The 19,619-nt window shown below is 40.0% G+C and overlaps 1 pseudogene; it reads right to left on the bottom strand.

Moving 5' to 3' along the window:
* Nucleotides 1-823: 823 nt before the first annotated feature.
* On the bottom strand, nucleotides 824-2,111 carry LOC112615140 (annotated as a pseudogene).
* Between the last annotated feature and the right edge of the window lie 17,508 nt (nucleotides 2,112-19,619).

Consider the following 19,619-nt stretch of genomic DNA (forward strand, 5'->3'; position numbering starts at 1 on the left):
CCATAGAATGTGCACCACTAAGAGCGAACACTGATGCAAACTACATTTTGGAGGATAATGACATGTCAATGTAGGTTCATCAATTGTAACAATTGAACCACTGTGGTGTGGGATGTTGGTAATGGAAGAGGCCAGATGTGGTACAGGGGAAAGGGACATATGACATTCTATACTTTCCGCTTAATTTTGCTGTAAAATGAAAATTTTTCTAAAAATAGTCTATTTTTTAAAATGCACATGCAATTACATATCATTGTTGCAAGTCTTTACTCAGCCTCTTCTATGGCCCTTAGTCTCAGGAGACACTGAAAGCTAACTACTTGATTAGACAATGGCTCCTTAGATCCGACAAGGTCTAAGCACAACCAAAAGCACAAGTGACAAAAGAAAAAACAGACAAGGCCGGGCGCGGTGGCTCAAGCCTGTAATCCCAGCACTTTGGGAGGCCGAGACGGGCGGATCACGAGGTCAGGAGATCGAGACCATCCTGGCTAACACGGTGAAACCCCGTCTCAACTAAAAATACAAGAAAATTAGCCGGGCGAGGTGGTGGGCGCCTGTAGTCCCAGCTACTTGGGAGGCTGAGGCAGGAGAATGGCGTGAACCCGGGGGGTGCGGAGCTTGCAGTGAGCCGAGATCGCGCCACTGCACTCCACCCTGGGGCACAGAGCAAGACTCCGTCTCAAAAAAAAAAAAAAAAAGAAAAAGAAAAAACAGACAAATTGGACTTCACCAAAATTAAAAATGCTTGTGCTGCAAATGTTACCATCAAGAAAATCAAAAGACAACACACAGAACAGGCAAGCATTTTTTTTTTCCACATAAAAACGGCATCTGCTTTATTTGGTATACTTTCATTTCAGAAGAAAATAAACAAAAAAGCACAATACACAACATCCAATATCCTGTTATAAAAGTAGGAAGAGGATGGGGCTTAAGGCTTTTGTTTCCTGCCTTAGACACACTGACAGGAGAGAAAAAACACTAGACATTTGCAGAGGGAGCCAGGTGAGATAAGGCCACTCAAGGCCACGGGACAGAGCCACTCAAGGAACCATGGGGACACTATACAAGGGCACAAGGTTTCCAAATATAAACTCCTAGTCTACTTCTTCCATGTGAGACCCATTCTCCTCACCCTCAAGCAAGGGTATCTCATCAGAAATAACAGCACTGGGTTCGTCTATTGTCACTTCATCTTCATCAATACCTATACCTAGCTTGATCATGTGGTAGATGCAGTTGGAATGGGTCTGGGGATCCTCAAGGGAGAAGCCAGAAGAAAACAGAGCAGTTTCAAACAGCAGCACCACCAGGTCCTTGACAGCTTTGCTGTTCTTGTCTGTCTCAGCCTTTTGCTGCAGCCTCTCCACAACGGGGTGGTCGGGTTGATCTCCAGGTGCTTTTTGGCCACCATGTAGCCCATTAAAGAGTTGTCTCCAATTGCTTGAGCTTTCATGATTCACTCCATATTGGCTGTCCAAGCCACAGGTGTTGATCACAATGCAGCAGGGGAAGACACAAGCCTATTGGAGGTTGTCACCTTCTCAACCTTCTTATCTAAGATTTCTTTCATGAGCTTTCAGAGGTTCTCAAACTTTGCCTTGCTCTCTTCCATTTTCTTCTTCTCCTCTCATCCTCAGGTAGCTCGACCCTCTTTGGTAATAGAGACCAGGCTCTTCTTATTAAACTCCTTGACCAGCTGCACGTAGTACTCATCAGTGAGTTTGGTCTAGTATACCTCCTCGAAGCCCCGCTTTGAGAGGTGTCTACCTGCTCTTTGCTCTCACCAGTGATGTAACAGATGGACTTCTGTGCCTCCTTCATGTGAGAGAGATACTCTGACAGAGACATCATCTCATCTTCAGACTAGGAGGTGTGATAGCACAGCAGCTCAGACAGACGTCCCTGGTTAGTGGAGTCCTCATGGATCCCAAGTTTCAGATTTTTAGAGAATGCCTCATAGAATTTCTTGTAATTCTCCTTCATTTCTGCCAGCTCAGAGAAGGGCTCAAGCCACTTCTTAACAACATTTTCGTGAATGACTTTCAAGATTTCACTCTGCTGGAGCACTTCTTAGGAGATGTTTGGGGCAGATCCTCAGGGTCCAATAGTTCAAGTAATTAAATAGGGAAAGAGATTGACAGTAAAACTGACTATTAAAAGGAGTGCATTCAATTCGCAATTGCAGATATGGAACAAACCTAAGTGCTCATCAACCAACAAGTGGATAAAGAAAATGTGGTATATATACACCATGGAATACTACTCAGCCATAAAAAGGAATAAAATAATGTCTTTTGCAGCAACTTGGATGGAGTTGGAGGCCATTATTCTAAGTGAAGTAACTCAGGAATGGAAAACCATTCTCACTTATAAGTGGATGCTAAGCGACGAGGATGCGAAGGAATAAGAATGATATAATGTCCTGGCTAACATGGTGAAACCCCGTCTCTACTAAAAATACAAAAAACTAGCCGGGCGTGGTAGCGGGCGCCTGTAGTCCCAGCTACTCAGAGGCTGAGGCAGGAGAATGGCATGAACCTGGGAGGCGGAGCTTGCAGTGAGCCGAGATCACGCCACTGCACTCCAGCCTGGGTGACACAGCGCGAGACTCCGTCTCAAAAAAAAAAAAAAAAAGAAAGATATAATGGACTTTGGGGACTGTGGAGGGGGAAGTTAGGAGGGGGTAAGAGAGAAAAGACTACATATTGGGTATTGTGTACACTGCTTGGGTGATGAGTACAGCAAAAATCTCAAAAATCACCACTAAAGAATGTATCCATGTAACCAAAACCACCTGTACCCCCAAAACTATTGAAATAAAAATAAAAATTAAAAGAGTGCATTAAGTAGATATTTTTAGGAAAAAATACTTATTTTTTTTGTTTTTTTGTTTTTTTGTGGGGGACAGTGTCACTCTGTCACCCAGTCTGGAGTACAGTGGCGTGATCTCGGTTCACTGCAACCTCCTCCTCCCGGGTTCAAGCAATTTTCCTGCCTCAGCCTCCCGAGTAGCTGGGACTACAGGCATGCACCACCAGACCTGGCTGATTTTTTTTGTATTTTTAGTAGAGACGGGGTTTCATCATGTTGGTCAGGCTGGTCTCGAATTCCTGACCTCAAATGATCTGCCTGCCTCAGCCTCCCAAAGTGCTGGGATTACAGGCGTGAGCCAGCGCGCCTGGCCAAAAAAAACTTATAATCTCTTATCCCCACCAATGTTATACAGTCTTAGTAGCAAGTAGAATATATATAATTGTAATTTTTGCAGAATTGTCTTGTATACTCTAAAAGTAAACAAAATAAGCTTTGAGAATTTTATTTAGTTTTTTGTTATCTAAAAAACACACCTCAAAAACATTGCAGCTATGAAATCGGTGGAGAATTTCCAGGCCAATTTCTGCATGAAAGCCTGACCCTGTAGGGCTAAGGGAAAAAGCAAAGCCTCAAAACTTCTGGAGTCCTTTTTACCCTCATCAATAATGCAAACACTTGCCCTCAATTCCACGGCCTCCCTGGGCCAGAAGAACTGACACTGGAGTCCAAGGCGCACAGAAAAGGGGGTGTCCTGGGGTAAGGGCGGAGCCAGATCTAGACCTGCCTGCCACACTTCTCACCGAACCCCCATTGCCACCACCAAGCCTCTTGGAACTGCTCTGATCTAAGCCAGAGCATCAGGAACGTCAAATGTCAAATCAAGCTTAGAGCAGCTAACTTTGAGGGATAGTTATCTACTTTAAATTTTGGATGTTTTAAAAATATTTGAAACAAAAGTCATCTCTATAATCCCTTTTCAGCCATTTTTTAATCTTCTTTTGGACTAAGACAGGTGTTTAAATCAATAACTTAAAGAAACATATATATATATGTATATATAAATATTAGAAATGACAATCAAAAAGTTCAACTTTAATTAACCACTTCATTGGTTGTGAGTTTCACTTCCCAGCAGTCATCCGCTAATTAATATTTGTTAATCTCCATAGCAGAATGAACAGACCCAAAAATCACAAAGAAAGTCCTTTGACTTAAACAGGAGAAGAATTTATTTCCTTCAAAAGAAAGAGCAAGGACAAATACCGTATGATCTCACTTATGTGTGGAATCTAATAAAGTTGAACTCATGGAAGCAGAGAATAGAATGGTGGTTATCAGGGGCTGTGGATGGGGGTGTGGGGGAGATATTGGTCAAAGGGTACAAAGTTTTAGTTAAACAGGAGGAATAAGTTTAAGAGGCCTATTGTGCAACATGGTGACTGTAGTTAATAACAATATATTGTATACTTGAAAATTGCTAAGAGAAGATTTTGTGTTCTCACCACAAAAAAAATAAGTATTTAAGTTAATGCATATGTTAATTAGCTCAATTTAGCCATTCCACACCATGTAGACATAATTCCAAATCTCATGCTATACACCATGAACATATACACAATTATTTGTCAATTTAAATAAATAAATAAGGAATGGCAGTTTGATTAATCAAAAATGGAGGAGAGGAGATTTATACCAGATCCAGTCAACCAATAGCCAGGCTTTGTTTCCAGCTAATTAAATAGCAGAAAAGATTATGGCTTCCACCCATTCGACAACAGTGTGATAAGCTAAGGAGTCATGACAAAATGCGATTAATTTCACTATCTTTTCAATCATTTCAAGTGTGTTTGGTTCTATTCTATATGATTCTTTAAGTATTTGCATTACTCCCAACATTTTTATCCTTATTATTGGGAACGTCATAGTTCCTAAAACATTGATTTCTGGCTTAAGTATGAATTTTGCAAGTACAGTTTGTCCATATTAACTAGAAAAGAAAATGTGATCCTACATAATCACATGGGACAGTAACAAAAGAATATGGAAAGATGCTCTTAGGAAAAATTGCCAAAGACTTGGAAATGGGCAAAAGACTACTGAGTGTCTTTTCAGTGAAGTGTTGTTTATTGTCCAAGTGACCATCCCAGGATTCTCTGGCTCTATCCAGGTATGCACCTTTGACTGATTGTCTTCCCATTATTTAGGCTATTTTATAACTCTGTAAGGGTGGAAGTTAAGCTATAGAAAACTGTTAGTAATGCAAATAATTATTACCTATTGAAATGCAAATACACTGTATCTGGAAATATAATGAATTTCTGCCGTGTAGAAAGAATAATCTCAAACATTACATTTCATTGTCATACAAGACAGCAACATCCAACAAAATATATGTAGAATGCAAGCCACATATGTAATTTTACATTTTCTAGTAGCACACTGAAAAAGATAAAAAGAGGTGAAATTCATTTTAGTAATACATTTTATTTAATTCAATTATGTTCAAAATATTATCATTTTAACAAGTAGTCAACACAAAAAATATTGAGATAGTGGTGCCAAGATGGCCGAATAGGAACAGCTCCAGCCTCCAGCTCTCAGCGTGAGTGACACAGAAGACAGGTGATTTCTGCATTTCCAACTGAGGTACCGGGTTCATCTCACTGGGGCATGTTGGACAGTGGGTGCAGGACAGTGGGTACAGCCCAATGAGGGAGAGCCGAAGCAGGGCAAGGCATCGCCTCACCCGGGAAGTGCAAGGGGGAAGGGAATTCCCTTTCCTAGCCAAGGGAAACCATGACAAACAACACCTGGAAAATCGGGTCACTCTCACCCTAATACTGCGCTTTACCAAGGGTCTTAGCAAATGGCATACCAGGAGATTATATCCCACGCCTGGCTCAGAGGGTCCTACACCCACAGAGCCTCCATCATTGCTAGCACAGCAGTCTGAGATCTAACTGCAAGGCAGCAGCGAGGCTGGGGGAGGGGCGCCCGCCATTGCTGAAGCTTGAGTAGGTAAACAAAGCGGCCAGGAAGCTCAAACTGGGTGGAGCCCACCGCAGCTCAAGGAGGCCTGCCTGCCTCTGTAGACTCCACCTCTGGGGACAGGGCATAGCTGAACAAAAGGCAGCAGAAACCTCTGCAGATGTAAATGTCCCTGTCTGACAGCTTTGAAGAGAGCAGTGGTTCTCCCAGCATGGAGTTTGAGATCTGAGAATGGACAGACTGCCTGCTCAAGTGGGTGCATGACCCTCGAGTAGCCTAATTAGGAGACATCCCCCACTAAGGGAAGACTGATGACACCTCACACCTCACACAGCCAGGTACACCTCTGAGACGACACTTCCAGAGGAACAACCAGATAGCAACATTTGCTCTTCAGCAATATTCACTCTTCTGCAGCCTCTGCTGCTGATACCCAGGCAAACAGGGTCTGGAGTGGACCTCAAGCAAACTCCAACAGACCTGCAGCTGAGGGTCCTGACTGTTAGAAGGAAAACTAACAAACAGAAAGGACATCCACACCAAACCCCAACTGTACGTCACTATCATCAAAGACCAAAGGTAGATAAAACCGCAAAGACGAGGAAAGAGCAGTGCAGAAAAGCTGAAAATTCTAAAAATCAGAGTGCCTCTCCCCCTCCAAAGGAACGCAGCTCCTCACCAGCAACAGAACAAAGCTGGACAGAGAATGACTTTGACGAGCTGAGAGAAGGCTTCAGACGATCAAACTTCTCCGAGCTAAAGGAGGAAGTACGAACCCAGTGCAAAGAAACTTAAAAACCTTGAAAAAAGATTTGACAAATGGCTAACTAGAATAACAAATGTAGAGAAGTCCTTAAACAACCTGAGAGAGATGAAAACCATGACACAAGAACTACATGACAAATGCACAAGCTTCAGTAACTGACTCGATCAACTGGAAGAAAGGGTATCAGTGATTGAAGATCAAATGAATGAAATGAAGTGAGAAGAAAAGTTTAGAGAAAAAAGAGCAAAAAGAAACGAACAAAGCTTCCAAGAAATATGGGACTACGTGAAAAGACCAAATCTATGTCTGATTGGTGTACCTGAAAGTGATGGGGAGAATGGAAGCAAGTTGGAAAACACTTTGCAGCACACCAACACGGCACATGAATACATATGTAACAAACCTGCACGTTGTGCACATGTACCCTAGAACATAAAGTATAATAAAAAAAAAAAAAACTGAGATAGTTTACATTCTTTTTTGTATACTATGCCTTTGAAATGCCTAATGTACTTTATATTTAGAGCACATCTCAATTCATGCTAGCCACAATTCACATGCTCAACAGTCACATGGTTAGTGGTTACCATATTGAACAGTGCAGCTATAGTTTTTCTTTGTCTGCACAGGTCTGGATAATTCAACTATTACATCTCCCCATGCAACTATTTGTTAAAACACTTTTTGTGTCAACCCTAGATATTTCTTCAGCTCCTACTATGTTCCTGGCTGTTTGCTACTTATTAGGATGGGTATAAAAACTATAATAAATGTCCCCTGACCTCAAAAAGTAACATGAGTTAAGACATATAAATCATTTAAAAAAAAATTAGAAGCAAGACTACATGTAAATGAATTCTCAAATTTAGTGGACAATAGAGAAGTGAAAAATCAATATGATAGGTACATTCAAGGAGGAGACTTCAGAGGGAAGAGAGGAACCAGGGATATTCACGACTTAATAAACAGAATGAGGAAGGAAAGGGATGAGTCAATGGTTAGAGAAAACAAGGAGTTACTGGCCTGCTTTTATTTATTTATTTATTTGTTTTGCCTGATTTTGTCAAACATTCCATTTCTTTGTTTCAGATCATTGTTTTCATAATATATGGTTGCTCTTAGGTGGATAAATTAAAATAACTTTAGATTGAATATAGATCCTATCCATTATATGTTGTATGATCTCAACTATGTTCTAAATAATGCATTTTAAAAAACAGGAAGAAAACACCCAAAATGGCCCAGACAACTAGATTGATTATGGTGGGGTAGAGGATGATCCCGCTTCTTTGAAGTTTGCTATACCTTTTGTTATCTGTTTTCAATAATCACGTGATATTTTATAATTAGAAAAAATATATACTATTTATATTATGTAAAGAAGTTTTATTAATTTTATGGTTCCAGAAATTCTGAAATGATGTTGGACAGATAGATACATCTGACCACCCCAGTATGATCTCCTGATGTCTAAATACCAGAACAATAGTCCAGGATCTTTTATATCACTTATTCCAGAACCACAGGCTATTGTACTGATAAACTAGAGTAAGATTTTATCCATTTTCCATCAATTTTGTCTTGCAACGTGAGAAGAGTCAAGTCTTGCTGAAGTTAATAAGTGGCCATCTGGGGCTTATTTTACTTTTTGAAAAGCAGATTGCTGAAGGTGACTGCCTCCTGTTAAGAAAGGTTCATGGCTAATAGTTTTGACAAGTAAAGCTGTTCAACTGCCTAAGGTGATTCATTTGACCACTCATCCCCTGTTAGTCATGCAGCTAATGGGAATTTTAAACACAACTTTCATCTTTGGCCTTTGCCTTCATGATTTCAGCTCATAGAGCAAACTATTGTCATATCTTCCAGTTAACTTGACTAAACAGCCCTTGAAGAATAACTGGATACTTAACTTTCACTTTGCCCACCCTACCTCTAGCACAATCATTAGGCATGCCTTATCCTTATCCTTATTTGCTTTTGATATTTACTAATTACTATTAACCATTGCCCTTTGTCTACTTCATTCTGACTTTTTCCACCTACTCAGCTATTTCTTTCCCACACCCGCTCCTGATTTAGCCCAGTAGTTTCAAGTTAACTTCTTGAAATAAGCCTGGCACATTTTCAAAATGCTAGAACATTTAGTGGATTTATAATAAGACGTCTCTGTAAGTGTGATAACGCCTTATCAATTAGTCAAGTTCGCAATTTTTTGTTGATCAACCATGGCATTGATGGATTTATGAAACTATAGGTAATTTTTTTAAGCAAGTGTGGACCTAAAGAAGTCCTGAATAGCTTGCTTGTATTCATGGAGTTAGATAGGGTGGGGCGAGGGGGAGACCATGAACTATAGAAAAGAGTATGCAAATGGATATGAGTAAGGATGTCCACCACAGTGTTCTTTATGCTAACAAAAACTCTAGAAACAACCTGAATATCCAAAGAGGAATAGTGGAGGAAAATTATTGTATCTCTAAACATTGAACTATCAAGCAGCTATTTGCATACTTATTGTGATATTATTTGAGCAAAGTGTTACTAAGAACAGCCTCTTAACATTACTTGCTCTTACATATATGATCTCACTCACTTGCCTGTGAGCCTTTGATAATCTGTCTCCTGGATGAGATATCTTTGCTCTCCTCCTGCTTCCCCCAGCCAATCTCCATGATTTGCATTTTCAAGTTTGTGGGGATAAATCACTTGGTTGTGGTAGCCACATGGTCAATTTGCACATTTCCTTCATTAAGAAATTCAAACTGTTGTGCTAGGAGGGCAGAGGGGATTTCAGAAGACTCTTTGAGGAAAAAAATTGTTTGTACCACTGGGAACCTATGTCCAAAGCATTGATGTCATTAGATTAACTCAGCTATATAAGAAGCTGTTGACAGATTTCCATATAAATAATCTGTTTATTTCCCTGCATTCACAGCCTCCTCTCCCAATCCTGGCCCCATTTAACTCCCATTCCAGAAACAAGATCCAATCAATGTGGCTGGAGCATTTATGGAAGGTTCCATAAATAAGAAAGACCTGAGTGGGGCCTTGAGGAATGGCAAAATCTTTTGTAGGCACAGTCTAGCACACTGGTGTTAAACAGCGGGGGCTGAAAAGGAGTGTGAGGTGCCCTGAAGTCAGAGAGAGTCTGATCCAGCCACAGTAATAGGTTCGGCTGGAAGGCGAGTGGGAGGTATGGTCTGGGGAGCCACATTAAGAAGATCCTTGAATGTTTAATACAAGAGTTGATGTGTCATTCAGTAGTTGATGGGCAGCCCCTGGCACAATCCTTCTCAATCAGCATCACACATGCAACTTCTCCAAACTACATGCAGCCTCCCCTGCTGCAGCTAAGAACCACTGCTGTAAGAAAACAGTAGTCAGATAAAACCAGGTCAAGAAAGAGGCAGAGAAAAGCCCTTGACTGGAATTTAACAGCAGCAAAGTGATAACTGTGGTAAGAAGCCAACCCTCTCACCCCTGAGCTTTGTATTCAGCTTTCTGTTCTCTCATTTTGATTACTTCTGTGCTTTTCTCCAGGATACCCTTTCCCTCGTTCTCTAGCTGAACAATTCAGCGAAAACCGTTTTCTTTGTGTTTCCATGGCAGAGTGGAAGCAGACTGACATTTCCCCAAATTGCATTATAAACTGCCGAGAGGGAAACAAAAAAAAAAAGCAAGAAGATAAGAATAGCACAAAAAAGTCAATGTTCCCAAGTGAAGATTTGGAGTCCAAAATTCCCTAAGTAGGTAATGTCATCAAAGCAGTGGGCCTGAGAAGTGCTGCTGTTAAAGAAGCACCATCCAAACAGGAACCCCAATCCCTACATAAAGGGATCCAATGATACAGAGCACACAACTCTTACTAAAATCCTCTTTCCTCTCCCATTTTCAGGCATCCCAAAATTCCCAGAAATTTTTCACTATCCTATCTGAGAAGTTACTCTCTCACCATGCTACTCTTAACTCTCTCTTCCACAAATCATCCCATATGTCACTTCCCAAAATATCACAAAGTCTGTGCTACAAACCACTACACTTCTCTCTCCCTCTCTCCCTCTCCTTCCCACTTCCCCTCCCTCTCTTTCTCTCCCTCTCCTTCATTAACCTGTGCCTTTCCTGAACACCCTGTCACAGGCAGGAAAAAACCAAAGGCTGTGAATGTCTAAATGTCATATTTTCATCTGACAGCCATTCTTCCTAATTATTCACCTGCCTGTAAGCTATGTGATCACCAAACCCTGCCTGTTCTTCAACACACAGAAAAAAATGGCAATGTTCACAAACCCAACCTTATTATTTTTTAAACCTCCCTTATCTGCTTGGGAGCTATTGCTCAGCTCCAGATTCCTGATGAAGGTACATACCTACTTCACATCTGAAGCAGGGCAGTGGTCACTAGCACCCCTTGAGCATCCAGTGAATGGTACAGCCAGGCCCAGATCAAGTCACCAAAACCACCTGCTCTGCTACTCTTAAAATAACTCAAAAAAGACTTCTCTTCCTCTACCCTCAGCCCCCCAACACTTGCATACGTGTAATTGGAAAAGGTGTACCTGTAGAATTTCACAATATAACAATTCCTTAACTTTATTACAAGACTAAGATAGATTCTGGGGCAGGGGCGGGGGGAACTGGTAAACATAAGATAAAGGAAAAGAAAAGAGAAAACTTAGATAACTAGTGTCAAAGTTCTGTTTTGAGAAGGCCTTAAAAATGTTTATAGACTTCCCTTCCGGTAGACTTTTTTGGCAAAATATATTAGAAAGTTATAGGAACTACAATGCCATCACGAACTCTTAGTATTCACCTGGAAGTAAGAACCAAGCATAGTATCCTACTCAGTGTCCCGCAGAAAGAAAACTGTAGTACTTGCAGCCAAGTTGAAAATGGAAATCAACTCTTGTGGTAGATCATTTCCAAAGGTGGCCACCAACAATCCTTCTATCTCTGTACAGTACTCCCATCGAGAGGTAGAGTCTATTTTCTCCTGAACTGGTCTCATGACTTGTTTTGGCCAATCCAATGAGGCAGAAGTGATGTTCTAGTACTCCTAAGAGCTACAAGAACTATAAGGCTTTAAGAACACTTGTAGTTTCGCTTTTATGTTTCTGGAATCAGCCGATAGGTTAAAACGCTCAGGCTAGGCCACTAAATGAGAAGATAGAGGCATAACCAGGCCCTAGCCATTCCAGCTGAGGCCAGACATGTATGTATGCCATCTTAGACATTCCATCCCAAGCTGAGTTCCCAGTTGAATACAGCCAACACCATGTCTAGCAGAAGAACTACCTAGCTGAGCCCAGTGAATCCACAGAATCCATGAGAATTAATAGACTGTTATTGTTTTAATCCACTAAGGTTTGAGGGATTTTTTATACACAGCAAGAGATAACTGAGACAACTCTGGTTATCAATTCAACCAATCTCACTCAAGGATATCAACAAATCTGGATCCTATATAGCCTTTTAATTTTCCTAGTTTTTATGTTTGAGTTGTTCTTTTGTTACTTCATTGTTCTATATTGATCTCAGTCATGCATTCCAGATAGTTTTTATTTCAACTATTATGTCCCATATTTCCCACAAGAACAATCAAACTTATTAGAGCTTACTTTGGGTTCAGAAACTCTGGTCACTTTATCTATATTACTCCCTTAATATAGTTAATACCTAAACTTCCTCTTTGATTCTGAAGGTACTTTGGATTTTATTATTGGCCTGATTTTTAAATCTTTACTTTGAAAATGTTCTGGGTCTGTATTTGCGGTGATAATTTCCTTTTGAATGTGTTTTTTGCAAGTTTATTCATGCTTTTCAAATGTAAATTAACTGATGTGAGAGTAATATGTATTCAGACAACAGCATTCATCAGATGTCACTGCTGAACTGGAAGGCTTCTCCAGGGTTTAGTTCTAGTTCTAATCATTCTCCCTTCCTTACTCTATAGAATCTCTGTGTGACTTTATCAATGTCAATGACTTCAATTATCGTCTTTAAATGATGGCTCTCAAATCCAGACTTCCCATTTGGACTTCCTCCCTGAGAGTCAGATACAATTCCAACTGCCCATCAGGCATCTCCACTTCAATGCTCTACAGACTTCACAAACTTATCTTCAAAATGAAATTCCTTGTCCTCTAAAACTTGCTCTTCCTCCATTAATCTTTCATTACCGGAGATTCCTCCATTAATCTCCGTTGCTCAATCAATAGTAGCAGCATCCATCCAAAAATATGGCATGTGGGTCTCCTCACCCGATTATGAGCCCTAGGTCCCATTCATTTCCGTCTCCCCAAATCTTAGCACAGGATCCAATACACAGTAATGATCACTACTTTTTTAAATTAATAACTGAATGAACAATGAGGTTCTGGTTACCTCAATAAGAAATATCAGCTGTTGTCTAACCCATAAAATGTGCCAATACTTTTAGCACCATCTAGTCTTATTCAAGGCAAGACTTCAACTAACAGAAAGAGAGAGAACCAAATGGGTCACCATAGGCTATATGCTTGAAAAACTCTTGACCGCAACATGCTTATGAAGTACAGCATTCCTTATCAGGACTGATGTTCATTTGAACAGGTTGCATGATGAACCTATTCCCTCAGTTCCTGAGCCCCTGCTGCACCCAAGCCCTGTTCTGAGCAAAGCATGTCACCTTCCTGATTTCAGAAATGAGACCTCTTCCTGGTCATTCATGCTGCCATAACCCCAAGATAGTCTTGTACTCTACAGCTGCACCATACCAAATAGCTCTATCTTCTGGGATACAAGTTTTTTTGTTTTTTGGTTTTTGGTTTTTGTTTTTTTTTTTTTTTTTTTGGTGAGATGGAGATTTACTCTTGTTGCCCAGGCTGGAATGCAATGGCGAGATCTCGGCTCACCGCATCCTCCGCCTCCCAGATTCAAGCGATTCTCCTGCCTCAGCCTCCCGAGTAGCTGGGATTACAGGCATGTGTCACCACGCTCAGCTAATTCTGCATTTTTAGTAGAGATGGGATTTCACCGTGTGGCCCAGGCTGATCTCGAACTCCTGACCTCAGGTAATCCGCCTACCTCGGCCTCCCAAAGCACTGGGATTACAGGCGTGAGCCACTACACCTGGCCTGGGATACAAGTTTTTAACATTTTTTCCCCCAATCACAAATTTCCAGTCAGGTCCAAGTAGTTCAATGCCAACTCAGTTGAAATTTGTGATTTCTTTAAGGCACTGTGTTGCAGATGTTAATTCCTCTTTATTACTGAGTCATATGTGCAGACCCAAGTACTGCCTGATTCACTGTGCACCACTTCCTCTCTGAGTAGCTCTAGAAGTCCAACCTGCTTCAAAGCCAAACCAGTCTGAGTCACAGGCATTTTAAGTTTGTCTTTGTAGCCTAAATGTCTCATTCTTTTGGTAGGATCACGACTGACAGCTTGTGAACAACATTTTTAAATATTTATTTCTATAATAACTGCTTTTGTACTCCCAGATTAACTTGTAGCATCTTCAATAATAAATTATTTGATCTGGCAACTTCTTTATAAAATCAAGCACAGTCCCACATATCCATGACATAACCTCTGGGTTTATAATCCTAGACCCTTAAACATAACTTGTTTTCATTCAAATACATTTGCTTTTCTGGAGTTGGGGGTGATTATAATTGTTCATTCAAAATACTTTTTAGTAAAACAGTACTTCCCAATTTCGTAACATCTGAATAAAAAAGCAATTGAATCTCCCTGAAAACATTTTTTGGCATTAAAATTCATTATATCCATTTGCATAATGATGAGGAAAGCTCAATGAAACTACCAATCTATTTAGCATCTCATGTTTGATAAAGCACATTAAAACATGAATGTATAGTCAAAAGACAGGTTATTTCACTACCAGACCATGTTATACTACTTCTCTAACAAATTCTTATCACCTTCTTCCTGTCCTTTGCCTTTCTATACAGTCTATACAACTGCATCACTATGAATTGAAAAAACTAAGGAGGATGTATAACATTTAACACATTAGTGAAATGTGAATTATATAGAAATCAATACCAATATGCTAACAGCAAAGATCTTAACAGCTCTACTTTATTTATAGAGTAAAATAAACATATTAACAATTTACATGAGAATGGCTGAAACTCAAAAACCTGAAAACAAAAATTTGGTTTAGCAATCTTTTCATTAAAGTCTAAAAGTAATCTTTGGATCTCCCTATCAAAATCCCAGTTGGCTTTTGTTTCTTCCAGAAGTTGACAAGTTGATTCTAAAATTCATATGGAAATGCAAGAGACTTATAATAGTCAAAACAATCTGAAAAAGAAGAACAAAGTTGGAGGATTCACACTTCCCAATGTCAAAACCTACTTTAAAGTTATAGTAATCAAGATGGTGTGCACTAGCATAAGGATAGACACATAGACCAATGGAATAGAACTGAGAGTCCAGAAATAAACCCTTACATTTATGGTCAATTGATTTTTGAGAAAGGGTGCCAAGACAATTCAACGGGGAGAAATAGTCTTTTCAACAAATGGTGCTGAGACAACATGCAAAAGAATGAAGTTGGACTTCTTCCTCACACTATATGGAAAAATTAACTTAATGTGGATCATAGACCTCAATGTAAGCGATAAAATTATCAAACACTTAAAAGAAATCATAGGAGCATATCTTCATGACCTTGGGTTAGTCAATGATTTCTCAGATATGACACCAAAAGCACAAGTGACAAAAGAAAAAACAGAAAATCATGTATCTAACCGGTATCCTTAATGTATAAAGAATTCCTACAATTCAATAATAAAAAGACTAATAACTCAATTTAAAAATGGGCAAAAAAATTGAATAGACATTTCTCTGAAAAAGATACACAAATGACCAATAAGCACATGAAAAGTTATTCAGCATCATTAGTCATCAGGGAAATTCAAATCAAAAGTATAATAAGACAGTATTTCACACCCAGTAGGATGGCTGTAATCAAAAAGACAGACAATAACAAGTGTTGGTGAGGATGTGGAGAAGCTGAAACCTTCCTCATACACTGCTGGTGGGAATATAAAAGGGCACAGCTGCTTTGGGAAACAGTTCTTCAAAATGTTAAATATAGTGTTACAAATGACCTAGCAATTCTACACCTAAGTGTCCACTCAAAAGAAATGAAAACACATGTCCAAACAAAAATATGTATATTCACACCAGCACTATTCATAATAGCCAAAAAGTAGAAACAACCTAAATGTCCATTAACTGACAGTTGGTTAAATAAAAAGTGCTATACCCATACGATGAAATATTATTCAGCAATAAAAAGAAATGAAGTATTGATTAGTGAACCTTGAAAACATTATGCTAAGTGCTAGTTGAAAGAATCCAGCCACAAACACCACATACTATATGATTCTATTTCTAGAAAATGTCTACAATAGGCAAATCTACAGGGACAGAATGTAGATTAGTGATTTCTTAGGGCTAAAGGATGTAATGGGGTGAGGAATGAGGAGTGATTTTTAATGGGTACCAAGTTTCTTTTAGCAGAATGAAAACATTCTCAAATTAGACTGTGATTGTGATTCTACATCATGTGAAAATAACAAAAAAATTAATTATACACTTTAAATAGGTGAATTGTATGGTATGTAAATTATATCTCAATATAGCTATTAAAAAATAAAAGTAGCCGGGCAAGGTGGCTCACGCCTATAATCCCAGCACTTTGGGAGGCCTAGATGGGTGGATCATGAGGTCAGGAGATCGAGATCATCCTGGTTAACACAGTGAAACCCCGTCTCTACTAAAAATACAAAAAATTAGCCGGGCGTGGTGGCGGGCGGGCGCCTGTAGTCCCAACTACTCGGGAGGCTGAGGCAGGAGAATGGCGTGAACCCAGGAGGCAGAGCTTGCAGTGAGCGGAGATTGTGCCACTGCACTCCAGTCTGGGCAACAGAGTGAGACTCTGTCTCAAAAATAAATAAATAAATAAAAGTAATTTTCTTCCCACTTCTTGTCACAATTCATTATGAAATCTGAACCAGGGAATTCATAAAAAAAGAAGTTTCACGAACTTCGTGTTTTCCCCCAATAGGTTTTATTTGTAGCTGAACATTCTGTAACTGAAGCGCCTGCTAAATTGATTCTGTTCCTCTTCATGGGGCAAATTTCATTAAATTTTCCTTCAATTGTTCTTTCCCCAATATAGATCGGTACTCTTGTATTTAGAAGATGCAGTCCCAAATGATTCCTCACTTATCTCCTGGGTAGTATGTAATGTTGCCACAAGAAACTACTTTTCTTTTGATTCAAAAGACTTGGCCAGTCTGCAGTCTACTTTCTGCTTCCAGAAAGACTACTCAGAAAACATTACTTCTATCAGTTACTTGTGAAAGACTTTGAAATGAACCAAAAAAATATTTCTGAGTGTCTTGTCTGGTACATTCTTTCAGGTTATCTGATTCCATAGGGGTTTGTGCCTTTTTTTTTTTGAGACCGAGCCTCACTCTCATCCAGACTGGAGTACAGTGGTGTGATCTCAGCTCATTGCAACCTCTGCTTCCTGGGGTTCAAGCAATTCTCCTACCTTAGCCTCCCAAGAAGCTGGGATTATAGGCAGGTGCCACCATGCCCAGCTAATTTTTGTATTTTTAGTAGAGACAGGGTTTCACCATGTTGGCCAGGCTGGTCTTGAACTCCTGACCTCAGGTGATCTGCCAGCCTCAGCCTACCAAAGTGCTGGGATTACAGGTGTGAGCCACTGCACCCAGCCTGGTTTGTGCCTTTTGATGCCTTCACACTATTTTACAACTCAGTGCATTGTAGAAAAAAACAGATAATAATGTAAACGATTCATGTACATAGAAATGCAAATGAATTGTGTCAGTGGAATGGAATGAACATCAAGCAGTTTTGCATCTATTTCTGAATTTGTGTAAGCATTCGTGATATGTTCTTTGAATTCTCCTTTGAACTAATTATAAAGTCTTACTGGTTCCCTTAGTAATTAATTTGATAAATAAGATATTTTATAAGTGTTCACTTTATTTTTGTCCTGGTTTTAACATTTCTTAGAAGAGTATATCTTAGTTCAGGCTGCTATAACAAAAATACCATAGACTGGGTGACTTAAATGACAAACAATTTCTCACAGTTCTGGAGGCTGGGAAGTTCAAGATCAAGGCACAAGCAGATTCAGATTCTGGTGAGGACTCTCTTCCTGATTTGCAGAAAGCCTGTCTTCTCATTGTATCCTCACATGGTAAGAGGGGAGAGACATAGCAAGCTCTTGTGTCTTCCCTTACAAAGGCACTAATTCCATTCATGAAGTCTCCACCCTCATTATCTCATCTACATTGAATCACTTCCCAAAGGTTCCACCTTCTAATACCGTTACATTGGGAGTTAGGATTTCAACAAAGGAATCTGGGGGTGAGGGACACAGTCAGTCCATAACAGTATCTTTTAACATTTCTTCTCTTTATACACTAAAGTAGAAAATTTGGTTTCCCCCAAATTAGTCCCAAAGAAACAGATAATAAATAAATTAACTAGCAATCCCTAGTTCAATACCAATGTAGTTTTACTGTGTTGTGACTGCGAGTGTAACATTAGCACAATACCTAATATATGGTCGGTGCTTGATAAATTTTTGCTTGTTAAGTAGTCCTTTTTCTGTTATGTTTTATATCTGGGAGTCTTATCTCTGGTCAATGGAGCCCTCTCATGTACATTTAGCTCACATCAGCCTAAATCAACTCTTTCTCAATGATGTTGGCACTACCTTTTGCCAAGCAAGGTCTTCACACACTGCAGATCTGGCCTTTATTTGTGTGATTTCAGGAATCGCAGCCTACTCCCCCACCCCCAACTTGTTCCAAATTAGCCTCCTAACCACCCACAGGCCTGCTGCCATCCCTGACATTCCCACCAAGATAACCATTCCTTTAGGTTAATACATAGTTTCCAGAGTAAAAAGGAACCAAAACCAGGGACAACAGATGTCAAAACAAACAACTCTATAATTGAAGAACACACTTGTCATCCCACCCCCCAACTCCCCAACCTCTACTAGCAGGGACAGCAGAAGGTAGTATTTCCCATCTAAGAACTTCACTGTGCCTTTGCAAGTTAATTTCCAGTCTTCACAGTCAGTCTTCATGAAGCTAAATGAGTTGCTATTAAAAGGATCCGTGATTCACCCTTTTCTCATTCTTGGCAGGGCTACAGGGAGAAAAGAGGGCAGAGGAGGTGGATGTATAATATTGTGAGGTGCTAACTTTATTATGAGAGGACCAGCCTTATAATTATGGGGTAGTTAAGAAAAGGTCTATCTCATCATCAAAGTTTAGACTATAGTCTGAGAACTAAAGCTCATCTTTAAACAATGTGTGTTTATTCATTCATTCAATAAATATTTATCAAGCACCTACTATGCATCTACCACCATGTTGGGCTGTATAGCAGGTGCTGAAATCTGCCATGGCCATACCCCTGGGATCTTCCCATAGGCCACCTAGAGAATTCTTTTACAGGCTAATGGACTCCCTCTGAAGGTGTTTGTTAACCTCTAAAGGAGTGTGCTTACCCTGTCTGGGACAGGCCAGAAGTACCAGGATGGAAGTGGATGAGGACCCCAACTTCCTACCCCTCAAGGTAGTCCACAGTCTTTTAGAAGTTTCCAGGAGGGATTAAGTCCCTGTTGCCTACAGTGGTAACCTGCTCCTTTACACACTTTTGACTAATTTTCCACCTTCCCTCCTGCTTTTCCTATAATCACATCCCAAATAAACCAAATCCCTGTCTCAGAGTCTGTTTTGAGGGAAACTCAAACTAGGACAATAAATGTCCGTGTGTACGTGTGGTAAGCTGATGTGCACTATAGTATCTTTAGACATAGAGCGCCCAAGACTACCCTTCTGGAGCCCTGAAAACTGAGTAACACAGAATGGGAGCATGTCTTGCTGTGGGTGAGAACTATACCACCTAGACCTACACAGTTTACTGTCTGCATTAACATGCCTTTCCTATTCGGCACACTTTACTAACTTTACTAACA

This window comes from Theropithecus gelada, chromosome X (assembly GCF_003255815.1).
Source record: "Theropithecus gelada isolate Dixy chromosome X, Tgel_1.0, whole genome shotgun sequence".
NCBI lineage: Eukaryota > Metazoa > Chordata > Mammalia > Primates > Cercopithecidae > Theropithecus > Theropithecus gelada.